The sequence below is a fragment of the Myodes glareolus genome, chromosome 12 (genome assembly GCF_982192425.1).
Source record: "Myodes glareolus chromosome 12, mMyoGla1.1, whole genome shotgun sequence".
Classification (NCBI taxonomy): domain Eukaryota; kingdom Metazoa; phylum Chordata; class Mammalia; order Rodentia; family Cricetidae; genus Myodes; species Myodes glareolus.
In genome coordinates, this window is record NC_142037.1 from 82,124,151 (window position 1) to 82,137,292 (window position 13,142).

The window sequence follows — 13,142 nt, forward strand, 5'->3', positions numbered from 1 at the left end:
CAAAATGTGGCCGGAATCCCAGCAATGCCTACCACCCTCACCAGTACCCTGGGAAGGTCAGGGTCACCACCATTCAAACTCGAGTACTGGGGTTGACAATGGGGGTGGGGGGGTGGGGACTGGTTGCTAGCAGTTCTCACGACATGGCTGGTCCATGGTCCATGTTCACCTCAGTTTTCGTAAAATGATTGTTTCTCCTGCTTTTCTTTCTCTTTTTCTTCGAATTTTAACGGTTAGGTGGCCTGCAGTCCATCTCATGCCTGTTTTTAAAATGAAACTGATAGGTGTGATTACTCAAGAGGCCACACAGCTCAGTCCAGTCAGTGAAATAAGAAATAAGAGAGTTTTGACGTTTTTCTTTAAAAAATAAAGCAGTGGTAAAATAAACATGATATTAAACACTGTCAGGCACTCATTTTGGCATTAAGTGTGCGCACACAGTTTGCAGCCGTCTCCAGAATGGTTTCGTCTTGCAAGACATATATTTTCACGTTTCAGTGATTGTAATACAAGAGATAGAGACAATCCAGTCATGTGGCAACTCCATGTGCTTCTCACTGCGTGCGCGCAGTTTTCTTGGAACGCAGCCTGCCCGTTCACCTGCGTGTTATCTGCAGCGACTGTTGCGCTGAGGTGGTTGAGTTGGTTTTTACAGAGACCCTCACAGTGGACAGAGCTGGAGATGTTTGCTGTCTGGCGTTTTATATACTACATGGAGAGGGGGTGTGTGTACGCCAAGCGGCCTGCGGGGGAAGGGAGCAGGGCTAGCGGATGAGACCTCCTGCTCGGCAGACGGAAGGAACTCTGCGCGATTGTGGGGTTCACTACTGAAGAATAGCATGACATACACTGCGTTTTAATATTTAAATTATGATTATGCGAGTTTCCTCCGGCCATTATTTATGCATTAGTGACTTCCTATCATCACGATAAACACGAGACCAAGGCAGTTTAGAGAAGGCAGGGTTTACTTGGCTCAGGAGGCGTGGCTGCTGGAGCGGGAGGCCAGGAGTGCACGTCCTTTACCCTAAGAACAAAGCAGAGAGAGAACCAAAAACGCAGGCGTTATAAACTCTCAAAGCACACCCCAGTGACACCCTCCCCACCGAGGCCACACCTGTGAGACCTGAGCAGACCACACCAGCTGCTCAAAGGCATGAGCCTTGAGTGACAGTTCCACTCCAACCGCCTCACCGTGCACGATTGTCTTTACCTTGTTTTGTTTAGATCAGTGAGTTGTTAGTTTAGACTCACGCTCAGCTGTAGGATCCAGTCCAAAGACTCCGAGGTTGATTGGTTAACTGATGGATTATTGCATGGTAAGGATTGAAGCTGGATTCTCATGCGTGTTCCTTGTGTGTTCTACCATCAACCCACGCTCTTAGCCTGAGAACACAGTTCTCCCCTCCCTCCCTCCCTCCCTCCTTCCCTCCCTCCCTCCCTCCCTCCCTCCCTTCCTCCCTTCCTCCCTCCCTTGTCTTTGAGACAGTGTCTCACTATGTAGTCCTGCCTGGCCTGGAACCTGCTATATAGACCAGAGATCTGCCTTTCTCTGTCTCCCAAGTGCTAGGATTAAATGCATGGCCTACCACGCTTGGCCCCTAATCAGTTAATTCATCAGAAAGGGAGATTGTCTGGAGTCTCTGGTTTAACCTAACTACAAAGACAAATCACTCTCTTTAGGTAGCTTTTGGTTATATTCCGATGGCACTTTGTACCTTTGTTCATAGAGAGGAACGGGTATGAGGCCCCGTAGTCCCTGCTCACTGATCTCCATGGAGACGGAGTTGTTCACACGCCCTTCATAGAACACAAGTGTTCCTGGCAGAACAGCTCATGCTTGTGTTCTGTGAGTACTCTCAGGCTGCCCTGAATTCTTTGCGTGGACAATACGAGGTTGCCTGTGTTTTGTTTTATTTCTGATATGGGATCTGACGTAGCCCAGGCTGACTTGAACACCTCCTCTGAAGCCTAGGATGACTTTGGACTTGGGATCCTTTCTCCTCGTCCTCCTGAGTGCTGGTGTTCCACATCACAGGCATGTGTGCCAGGGCTGACCAGGGCTTCTGAATGTTGGGCATGCACTCTGAATATTCAGCCACACCCCAGCTTTGCACGTCCAGTGTTAGATGTACACACGGGCTTCATTGGTGGGCTTGGCTTTGTTTTTGTTTTTATTTCAAGGCAGGGTCTTGTTGTGTTGCCCAGGCTGCCCTAGACTCTCTGTGTAGACCAGGCTAACTGGCCTCCTCTGGTCTTGTCTTCTAAGCTCTGCATGACTTCATGCCTGTATACATGTCTCACGGACAAATCCGTTCTGCCATTGCCTCCCGGCTCTCCTATGCTGAGGCCAGGCCGCGTGTGTGCCGTTGTCACATTCACAAGCTCCAGCCGCACACTGGCTTGACTTAGACCCTTCTGGAGTTAAAGATGTAGAAAATGAAAGCCAGCTTTCCTACTGAGAACAGTTTCTTAGTCTGAAGAGTGGGACGCCTCAAAAACTGAGATTGAGTGTGTGTATGCAAGCTCTTGTTGTCTTTTTCCAGTGAGTTCCACGTGGGAGGCAGCGGATGGAGACAGTGTGGCATATGCAGACAGTGGGACAGCGTTGACCCAACTCTTTCTGACTGTTGTAAACTCTGCTGGTGTCATTTTCCATGACAGAAGTCTCAGAAGATGTAAAATGTGTGTATGAGAGAGTATACCTGTGTGTGTGAGTGTGTGCATGTGAGAGAATGTGTGTGTGTAGAGTGTGTATGTGTGAGTGTGTACATGTGTGTGTGAGAGTGTGTAAGTGTGTGTGAACGTATAAGAGAGAGAGCGTGTACATGTGTGAGTGTGTATGTGTTTTGAACAACAGTTTCAAAGAGAAATGTTGTACTGGGCTCGTGCGTTAGAAGTGCTTTCTGTGGCTGGCTGGATCCCTGTTAGGATCCCAAGGCAGGAGGAAACTTGTTCACATCAGCTGAAGCAAAGGGAAGCAGGAAGGAGCCAGGACCAGGTGTGACCTCAAGGACACACCCCGGAAATCCACTTCCTTTAGCCGGTGCGCACCTCCCCATTCCTCTTCCTCCCAATAATGGATTCAGTACTTGAACCCACAAATGTCCTAAACCTCCGGCTGGATCAGAGCCTCCTCTCGTAGCTGGAAACGCCCTCTCCTGCCACTGAGCCCCAGGTGTCCGACACTCCAGTGCCGACCGAGGTCAGCAGGATGGAAATATTTATGGAAATGGGAAAAGCAGTGAGATGGGCTGTCGTGTAGACGCATGTGAATTAAGAAACACCCCTCACCTTGGTAGACCTGTCTGTCATCAGAGGAACCTGAGTGTGAGAGAGAGGATGTGTGCTGCACAACAGTGAGTGTGAAAGAGGGTGTGTGCCGCACAACAGCGAGTGTGAGAGCGAGGGTGTGTGCTGCACAACAGTGAGTGTGAAAAAGAGGGTGTGTGCCGCACAACAGCGAGTGTGAGAGAGAGGGTGTGTGCTGCACAACAGTGAGTGTGAAAGAGGGTGTGTGCCGCACAACAGCGAGTGTGAGAGAGAGGGTGTGTGCTGCACAACAGTGAGTGTGAAAAAGAGGGTGTGTGCTGCACAACAGCGAGTGTGAGAGAGAGGGTGTGTGCTGCACAACAGTGAGTGTGAAAGAGGGTGTGTGCCGCACAACAGTGAGTGTGAAAGGGGGTGTGTGCCGCACAACAGCGAGTGTGAGAGAGAGGGTGTGCGCTGCACAACAGTGAGTGTGAGAGAGAGGGTGTGTGCCGCACAACAGTGAGTGTGAGAGAGAGGGTGTGTGCTGCACAGCAGTGAGTGTTAGAGAGAGGGTGTGTGTTACACAGCAGGCAATGAGTGTGAAAGAGAGGGTGTGTGCTGCACGACTGAATGTGTAAGGGGTATGTGCTGCACAGCTGTTCAGTAAGGACCTGTGAGGGACCGTTGGGTGCCATTCACGCACCCAAGCTGAAGGAAGTCTGACGGTGCTCACAACTGGGCTCCGTATGCAGGATCAGGAGCCCTCCAGTCACTGTGGTAGCGAGCAGTTGTAGCTAAGGGAGGCACATTAATTTGGGGACAGCTCGTAGGATATTTGCTTCTCAGGTTTCCCTTTCTTCCTTGAACTTCTTTTGTGGGTGAGAGCTTCAGGAGTCTTTATATTTAAATCTCAGGGGCCCCATATTAAAGTATATATATGTGGGCATTTTTGGTATGATAGGTGCCAGCATTGCCAGCATGTAGTCAGTTGGCAGTGGCCGTTTGGAGTTGAGTTGAGGGACGGAGTGGCTGTAGAAGGTGGTGATATCCATTTTATAGGTGTGCACAGAGGATTGTCAAGGACTGGGAGCAGAATGAGGGCTTTGGGGCAGAATGAAGATCCTGGTTGAACTCAGAGGAGATACCAGGGAATGAACACGCAGTTGGTCCAGAGCTAGAATGGTCTGTGGTCAGACTGGGCTGTGAGCTATGAGAGAACTGGGAGTCTCATTTCTTCTCCCTGGACTTAAATGTCTGACAAAATGGCTTCCATAAGTTAATGTTTCAGTATCGTTGATAAAGATGGATCAGGGATTTGAACTTGGATTTGATCCAATGACTATGCTCATTCTTCCTTCACTAAGAGGAGATGTGAGGAGCACTTAGGCACACTTACTATTCTTGAAGAGAACCCCATCTGGTTCCCAGCACCCACATTAGATGGCTCACAGCTGTCTGTTCCTCCAGTTCCAGGGAACCTAAAACCTAAAACCTGCTTCTGGGTCTTTGTGGGCACCTGCACGCATATGGTGCACACAAACTCATGGACACACACACACACACACACATACACACACAAATTTTAAAAAAAACTAGTAAGACTTCAAAAGCAAAGGCGAGAATGCCTAGTAGTGGGTGGAGTTACATCTAGGTAGTTTCAAAAGTGAGGACAGTCGGTTTGACCTGGTTGGGCATAAACAGGGTTTGCTGGAGGTGGCCTCTTCCGAATAGACAGGCCCTTGCTCCCCACTGGCCGGATGCCATTGTCCTCGGCATTTTCCTCGCCACCTTGGGTAGCCTTTCGGTTTTGTCCCAGTGAGTGATCTTTCCAGCAGAAGATCGAGCCAGGATAAGTGAGGCCACGGGGCCCCTCCGGTGATTCAGGAGGATTCCCTGGAGGCTGCTCTGGTGCTCGCTGCCAGGGCTGGGGTAGAAAGCAGGCAGCCTCCTCCAGCTTCCCTTTGTCTCAGGGTGGCCTCCCACCACCCTGCTGAGCTCGGGTTCCTGGGATCAGGGCCTCAGGAAGACCTGGGGAGGAAGGAAAGTCTGACCTACCTCACTGAATACTTCCAGAGGAGGCACTTAGAAGTTCATTTTCCCAACTTCAATCCCCATTGTGGCTTTCTTTAAAAAAGCAAGTGTGTTAGCCAAATAATAGTTTCCCTCACATGTTTTTTCTCCTTTTACCATCCTCCCCTTCTCTATTGAGTAAAAGGGCCTGGACAGTACTAAGGACAAGCCTCTAGTCTAGTCTTCGACACTAGCAGAATGTTACCGGCCACTTTGGTTGGTCACGGCTGACCTGAAACAAAGTCTGGCAGAAACTAGTATCATTCCCGCAAGAGAAACATTGTTCTCTTTGTCAGGGCCAGCAGGTAAACTGACTTTTCCTGTCAATTCACATCTCTTGCAGGCTGTTAATTTGAGTAGGTTGCTAGCTATTGACTCTGATGTGATTTGTCAAATAATAAATATCATTTCATTAAAAAAAAACCCAAGACACTTGGGCCTCTTCTTGCCATCCTTGAGCGAGCGGCAGTCGCATGCGAGCCGGGCTGCTGGAGAATGGTTTTCAGAAGTGACAGCTGTGTGCAGCCAAGGCTGGGCCTCTGCTTTGGTTTTCCTCTGTGACCCTAGTCAGGTTAACGCCGTTACTTAGACTTTAATGTCATAGGATGATTTAAACACTAAAAACGATTGCAGACTGCTGTAGGTTAATGTAGTGAAAAGTAGATTGATGAGATGAAGGCTATCCGGAATTTGCTTCTACATACAGTAGACAGCGTGGGAGCGTGTATAGTTTATGAACTTACTAAAACCATGTCTGTGTGGTTTGTGTGAGTGTGGGTGCCTACAGAGGTTAGAAGCAGGCACCTGATCTTTGGGTACATGAGCATGAGCTACCTACACGGGTGCTGAGATCCTAACTCATGGCCTCCCAAAGAGCAGGATGTGATCTCCATCTCTGAACTATCTCCCCAGCTCCTGTTAATTGTAGGGATGCATCGAAACAGGATGAGCTCACCATTGATAATAAAAGCAGACATATGCATATTGGGTTTTAAAATAGCCCATAACTGAGCATTGTAATAGATCAAATTGTATTTTCTAAAAAGCAAAAATTCTATAAAAGTTTCTTGCGTGGAAAATGTTTGGTGTGTTAAAGCAATTCCCTACATTTTTAGGTCTTCAAAGTGGTCTCCCTTCCCTGTGTGCACGTATGCTTGAGTGTGTAGCCATCTGAGAGACTGTTATAATAAGTTAATATAAAATATTCCACTTTCCTGGTGAGTAGCTGGTTGAGCAATTTCAGGCATGAGAAGAGACTAAAGCCTGGCTGATGAGGGACTGGCATGTGACCTGTTCTCTCCGGGCTGGATGGAGGCCGTGTGGTGTCTTAGATGAGGGACTGGCATGTGACCTGTTCTCTCTGGGCTGCATGGAGGCCGTGTGGTATCTTAGATGTTTAAACATTAGTAGAGGAACAGAAAACACTCTTGACTGCATGGGTTTCTGCTACCTTCTACAAGCATTTTCCCTGAGACACTGCTCCGGTTTTGATCTGCAGTGTGGAACCAGCAGTGGTAGGAATCAGCTGTTGAAATGTCCTGGTGGGGTCGTCATAAGTGGCTCTAGGAATTTGGTTTGCTTTCTAGCATGGGTGTGGGGGTTATGCTGGCGACTCTTGTTCTGGAAGCACCCAGTTGGCTCCCTGGCCAGCCTTACGGCTCTGTGCCTGTAACCAGCATGACATTAAGCATTGCAGGAGGGGTTACTTCTCTACCCAGCCTTCCCCCTACTGAAGTAACGGATGAAATGAGAAATCAAAATGCCAAGGACAAGATCCACTGAAAAAGGCATTTGAAGTTTCTGTCGGTGCCTGCAGTCTTGCCCAGCGTATACAGGATTTGTCCACAGCTAGCAGTAGAAGGGCAAGAATTCCCGCCGGGCAGTACGTGTTTCTCTGCCCATTACAGGAATGCTCTTCCACAGTACTGTGGTGTAGCAGTGGCTGAGAGAAACAAAATACAAGATAGTAGATGTGCCTTGATTGTAGATGTGGTTTGGTATTGTACAGCAGACAAAGCAAGAAGGCATAAATAAATTACATCCACTTAGGTTAGAGCAAAATGAGGATGGGTAATCTAAAAGGTTTTGTTTAAAACTGTCATTCTAGACATGGTCTGGAACATGTTAATGGGGTGTGTGTGTGAGTGAGTGTGTGCGTGTGTGTGTGTGTGGGTCCGTGTCCTCTGCATTCACTTACCACCTTGAATGAGGGAGTCAGGTCTGTCTCACTCACAGGTGGAGTGAAGGGGTTGGACCCAGGTCATGGGTTTGGCTGGTGGCGAGTGGCTTTAACCGCTAAATCGTCTCTTTGACTCTGTGTTGTTTTTAACTTTGACTGTGTCAGATGTGTTGGGGAAGGTGGTTTTTGTTTTTAAACTGGTGAATAATTGTTTTCGGGTAGTTGCCAACATATATGACATATTATAAATCTCGAAGACAGTATTGTCAGAGCAAGAACAGTGAAATCTGACTTACGGAATAAAAACATTTTTTTCTCTTAGTCTAACAGAACTTTACTGTATGAAAAAATAAATAGACTTTTTGTATTCAGAAAGTTCCTTTTTTTTATTTCTCCTCCTGTTGCTTCGCAAGTGGTTTTGTGTTAGTTCCTAGGAAGAAGAAATGAGTCCATAATTTAATTATGCTGGGTTTAGACATCCCGGTGCTTTCCCACAGGCCTGGATGATGCTCTCAGTTGGAAGCGGAGGCAGGTGCGTGCGCACGCACACACGCACACACACACACACACACACACACACACACACACACACACACACACACACACACATACCGTCTCCTCACCTGATGGCTGTGTGTCCCGACAGGGAAGCAGAGCTGGGGTGAGAGGTGATAGAAGCAGCCGCAGTAGCCGTTCACATAGGGGATCATTTCCTGTTCTGTTGTCGATTTTAAGACTGCATTTTGTGTTGATGATAAAAATTGGTATGTGACTATCAGACAGACAGACAGCAGACAGATAGGTGTTGATCCTTTGCACCCACATACGTGGTGAAGTTGAGAATCCACTTCCACAAGTTGTCTCTGGTCTCAGCCTGTATGCATAGCACAAACACACATGCTTTTCCCTCTATTCAGCCCAGGACCACAGCCCGTGGAACAGTGCTGCCTTCATGTGCAGTTCCCACCTCCGTTAACCTGATCATCTGCCACAGATATGCCCACAGATGTGTTTCCATGGTGATTCTAAATCCCATCAAGTTGACAAACAAAATTAACCACATGTGACATTCGGGTCTTCTAGTACAACGGTTCTGGGTCCCAGCTACGTGCTGCTAAGTCACCTAGAAGCCTGGTGACACCCTTCGGTCCCTTTATCTTGCTGCCAGATTCTGATTGAATCGGTCAAACAGGGGCCTAGGATGGTTATTTTTCCAAGTTGTTCCCAGGAGATTCCAATCACAGCCAGAGTCAAAACTCCTGCGAGCTTGCATGCGGCAGGTAGGGTGCTCTTTTAAATTGAGTTCAAGGGAGATATCATTTGTGACCATCAAGAGGGTGGTGTTTCTGTACCAGCCCACAGTGAGACTGCGGTATGGAGCACAGGGATTATGAACAAGCTTTGGATCATCCGTAATGGAAGCTTCCTGCCCTGCCTGCGTAACGAGACTCTCCCTAGAGGCTCATTGTACATATAGACATCTGCACTAGCCTCGTCCAGCCCATTCTGAAGACATGGGCGGAGAAGGGGAATGGGGCGTGTGTGTGTGTGTGTGCAGGCGCGCGCGTGTGTGTGCGTGCACGTGTGTGTATGCATGTGTGTGTGTATATGCGTGTGTGTGTGCGTGTGCGTGCGTGTGTGTAGTGTGATCTTAATGCAACAGCAAAGCTGAGTTCTAGGCGGGTGCATCATCCCCACCCTTACTGGAGTAGCTCTTTGCTGGTTCATGGATCATGTTTATTGGCATGATAGTGCTGCCTTCTCAGCAAACACGTTTTAAAAAGACCCATAGGACTTGCTGGGTGGGAAAATGTAAAATTTAGCAATTCCACAATGGTGGTGCTCTTGATTTCATGGGCTATGTTGTAAATTGAATGCTGCTGTAATTAGTTATTCCTGAGTGGTTTTGACACCTGCTCGATTAAGCCTGCAAGTTCTTTCTTACCACCTTAGTGATGTTGCGCTGTGCTGCTGGCAGAATAAGGGCCGTTTCTGAACACAGCTGAAAATACTTCAAACCCTGTGTACCCCTTTCCAGTTTTTTGAATGGTGTATACGTTCAAGAAAATACTACAGTGGTTTGTTTCCGCACACTGATTGTCTTCACTGGGAATGTTGAAATCATCCATGATGATGAAGTTTTTATGAGTAAATTAAATTTGGTTACTACTGAATGAAAGTTCCTCACGATATGAGTTTACAGCAGAGTCATTTTGGGGAGAAGCTTTTTGTGGCAGACTGTGCCTCCGAGCCTCTGCCATGGCTCCTGTGGCCAAGGAGCTGAACTTTATGTGTAATTTTGCTTTATGGGGTGTTGGTAGCCATTTGTGGCCAGCAACTATTGACAGTGGTCAGTGCAGATGTAAAGATTTGTTGGTTCAGCTCGAAGGGACATGGTGGCAGCTCCCCCACAGGTGTGCCTAGAGTGTTAGTCACTGCTTTATCTCTGTGAAGAGACACCGTGACCACGGCAACTCCTATCAAGGAAAGCTGTTAACTGGGGCTTACAGTGTCAGAGGTTTAGTCCTTATCACCCGGCGAGAAGCATGGAGTGGGAGCAGCAGCTGAGAGCTGGCATCCTGAACCACAGGCGGCAGCAGAGAAAGAGAATTGGGCCTGGTGTGGACTTCCGCAAGCTCAAAGCCAACCCCAGTGACACACCGCCTCCCAGAAGGCTACACCTTCTAATCCCTCCAAAGAGTCCCATTCCTTAGAGACTAAATGTATTAGCCTATGGGGGCCATTCCCGTTCAAACCACCACACCTGGGATTGGTGTCCCTCCTGCAGGTCACACATCTGCTTCTGCCACCCCTGTGCCATGGTACTGTCACTAGAAGAAGCTGAAGTACAAAGCGTGACAAAGCCGGGCATGGTGGCGTATGCCTGTGATCTCAGCACTTAGGAGGTTGAAGCAGGAGGATCTGAGGAAAGGGCAGGTGTAGCCTGAACCTGTGGCTCTACAGGGAGCGGATGCAGTTTGGATCGCTTAGCGTCCCCTGCCTTCTCTCACCTGTTCCCAAGGCATTTTGTCCTGTGTGACATCCTTCACCCATACCCGTCGCTCCTGGGCTCTTACTTCTGTAGGCTGTCCCCTTAGCTAGCCCACGTGACCTTCCTCTTATCCTCATTTCTGTTTTCTTTAGTGCGCTCCACACCCTGCTACCCTCTGCTTCAAAAAAACTGTCCTTATCTTATGTATGTTTTTCCTGTGTGTCTATTTGTGTGCCGAGTGCATACCTGGTGCTTGCAGAAAAGGGTATTGGGCCATCTGAAAGCGGAGTTACAGATGGGAGCTACCATATGGGTCCAAGGGAGAGCAGCCAGTGTCTTAACCACTGAGCTAATCCTCCAGGCCTACCTTCTGCTGATGGACTCATTCCTTTATACTCCGAGTCAGATCTGCTTAAAACCATTAGTGGCCTGAGCAAACAGGCTTGTTGGTGACCTAGGAGTGTGCAGGATTGTCCATCTGGTGTGCACCGACTTGTTGGTGACCTAGGAGTGTAATGTGCAGGATTGTCCACCTTTAAAAAGTTTATTAAAAAAAAAAACCCTTGTAACTAAATAGATACACCACACAACCAAATTAACCAGATTAATCACAACCGATAATAAAACCATTCGTTCTGGAAAGCCACTCTGTGCCTCTTTTCGGTGGCAGTCGCGGTCCTTGCCATCGGCCTTCTGAAGTCTGGACGCGGTCATTCACCCGCTAGCTGTCTGCAGGGTCATCTACTGTCCCTACAGCTGGTCTGTCGGTGGTGCTGGGTTTCTCCTGTAAAGCCATCATGGACGTCTCTCAAAGTGGAGCACTGACTCTTTTTTTAGTACCAGCTAATTTTAAGGAGTAAAAATTAACTTGTGTCAGCTGCGAAGAGAAGAGCTGTGGCAAGACCAGCGTTCGAGTTACTCTGACATTTGAAACTGTCTGGTAGAGGCCTGCCACAGCCATTAGTGAGCTGTGCCTCTTGCTGGTTGTGAGAATGAACTGGTTCCTCAATTCTGGCTAATTGGATATTACTCAGTTCTCTCTCTCTCTCTCTCTCTCTCTCTCTCTCTCTCTCTCTCTCTCTCTCTGTGTGTGTGTGTGTGTGTGTGTGTGTGTGTGTGTGTGTGTGTGTGTGTAGACAGCCTTGATTGCTATTCCTCAGCTGTGTTCTCTGATTAGGCTCGCCTGGCTGACCACTGAGCCCCAGGGACCTTCTCAAACCCTGGCCCTGAGATCACAAGTGTGTGCCACCACATCTGACTTTGTATGTGGTTTCCAGTAACTGGGTGGGAAGAGATTGAGCACGAGAACCAGACTAAGAGAATTCTGGCAAGAGGAAGGGCAGAGGAAGAGTTGCTGTCAAACGCAGGAAAGCAAGATGAGAATGCTGTACTGAGAAAAGGTACTAAGCCATGTGGCTAAACATAGATAAGAATTATGGGTTAATTTAAGTGTTAAGAGTTAGCTAGTAACAAACCTGAGCTATTGGCTAAACATTTATAATTTATATTAAGCCTCTGAGTGATTATTTTGGAACAGGCAGTCAGGACAGGATACTTCCATCTACAGGGTCCTTTAAATTGTAGTACTCAATGTGGCAGTACATGAGTTGTGTGTAGTCCCTTACAGTTAAATGAACTGTGATTAACATGTCAGTTTGGGCAGGAGAGATGGCTCTGCTTAAGAGCACATGGGATGAACTCAAGGCCCAGGGGTCTCTCAGTGCCAGCTGCTAGCAGCTGACTCCCACTGAGCAAACACTCCACCTCGCTGAGGTGCCTAGTACTCTCTTCCAATTGGACAGTAGGAAAATGTCACACTAGGCACAGAGATGAGTAGGGATCCTGAAAGCCACACACGGCTCTTCTCACCTGTGTTCTGCCTCTTGACCCGACTATGAAATGAGAGGCTTGGATTGCTGCGTTCATGTTGCTAAGCCTTTCAGATAAGTGTGAATATTGCTGTCTTTGTGTCTGATGCATAACACAATGCTTGCTTTCTTGTTTTTCATTCGGTGAAGTAAAGTAATCCAGATTGCAACAATGCACATGTATCCTTATAGAATTTAAAGTTTTTTTTTTAAATTTTGAAGCAAACATGAAATGGTGTTTGTATTTTTACTTTTTGCTAAATGTGTTATCAACGTGGAAGAGCCCTCCCTTCCACGCATCTGTAGACCAGATATCTTCCTTGTCCTCAACTGGAATAAACCAGGCAGGTGTGGAGCCACCAGTAACCTCAGCACTCACACCCCAAAAGTGTCGTATCTTCTAGGCAAACTGGACAGCTAGGCCAGCTGGAATCGGTGAACTCTGGGTTCAGAGAGACACCCTACTTCAATAAATAAAAGTGTGGGCTCTGCATGCACACATGCATTCACACCCTTACATATGCTTATATACAGATGTAAGCACATGTGTGCACACTAGCAACTCACATACATAAAAACAAGTAAAAAGAGTTGGTGTGAAATGAATTTTGGATTTTGTTTTTCTGTCTTGGATAGCAGCTGCTTTCTGTAACTTCCTCTCTTTAGCTGGCTCAGCTACTTGATTTATTTCATTCAGAACTCTTGGTATTTTCATCTCCAAACCCCAAGGAAGAAAGGATGGTAACTGAGTGGCATCCCTTGTAGACAGAGAGAGGCAGGT

The 13,142-nt window shown here is 47.7% G+C and overlaps 1 protein-coding gene across 2 annotated transcripts in view; it reads left to right on the forward strand.

Moving 5' to 3' along the window:
• Farp1 (FERM, ARH/RhoGEF and pleckstrin domain protein 1) overlaps positions 1 to 13,142 on the forward strand; it is a 237,018-nt gene that overhangs the window by 105,068 nt on the left and 118,808 nt on the right. The window lies entirely within an intron of this gene.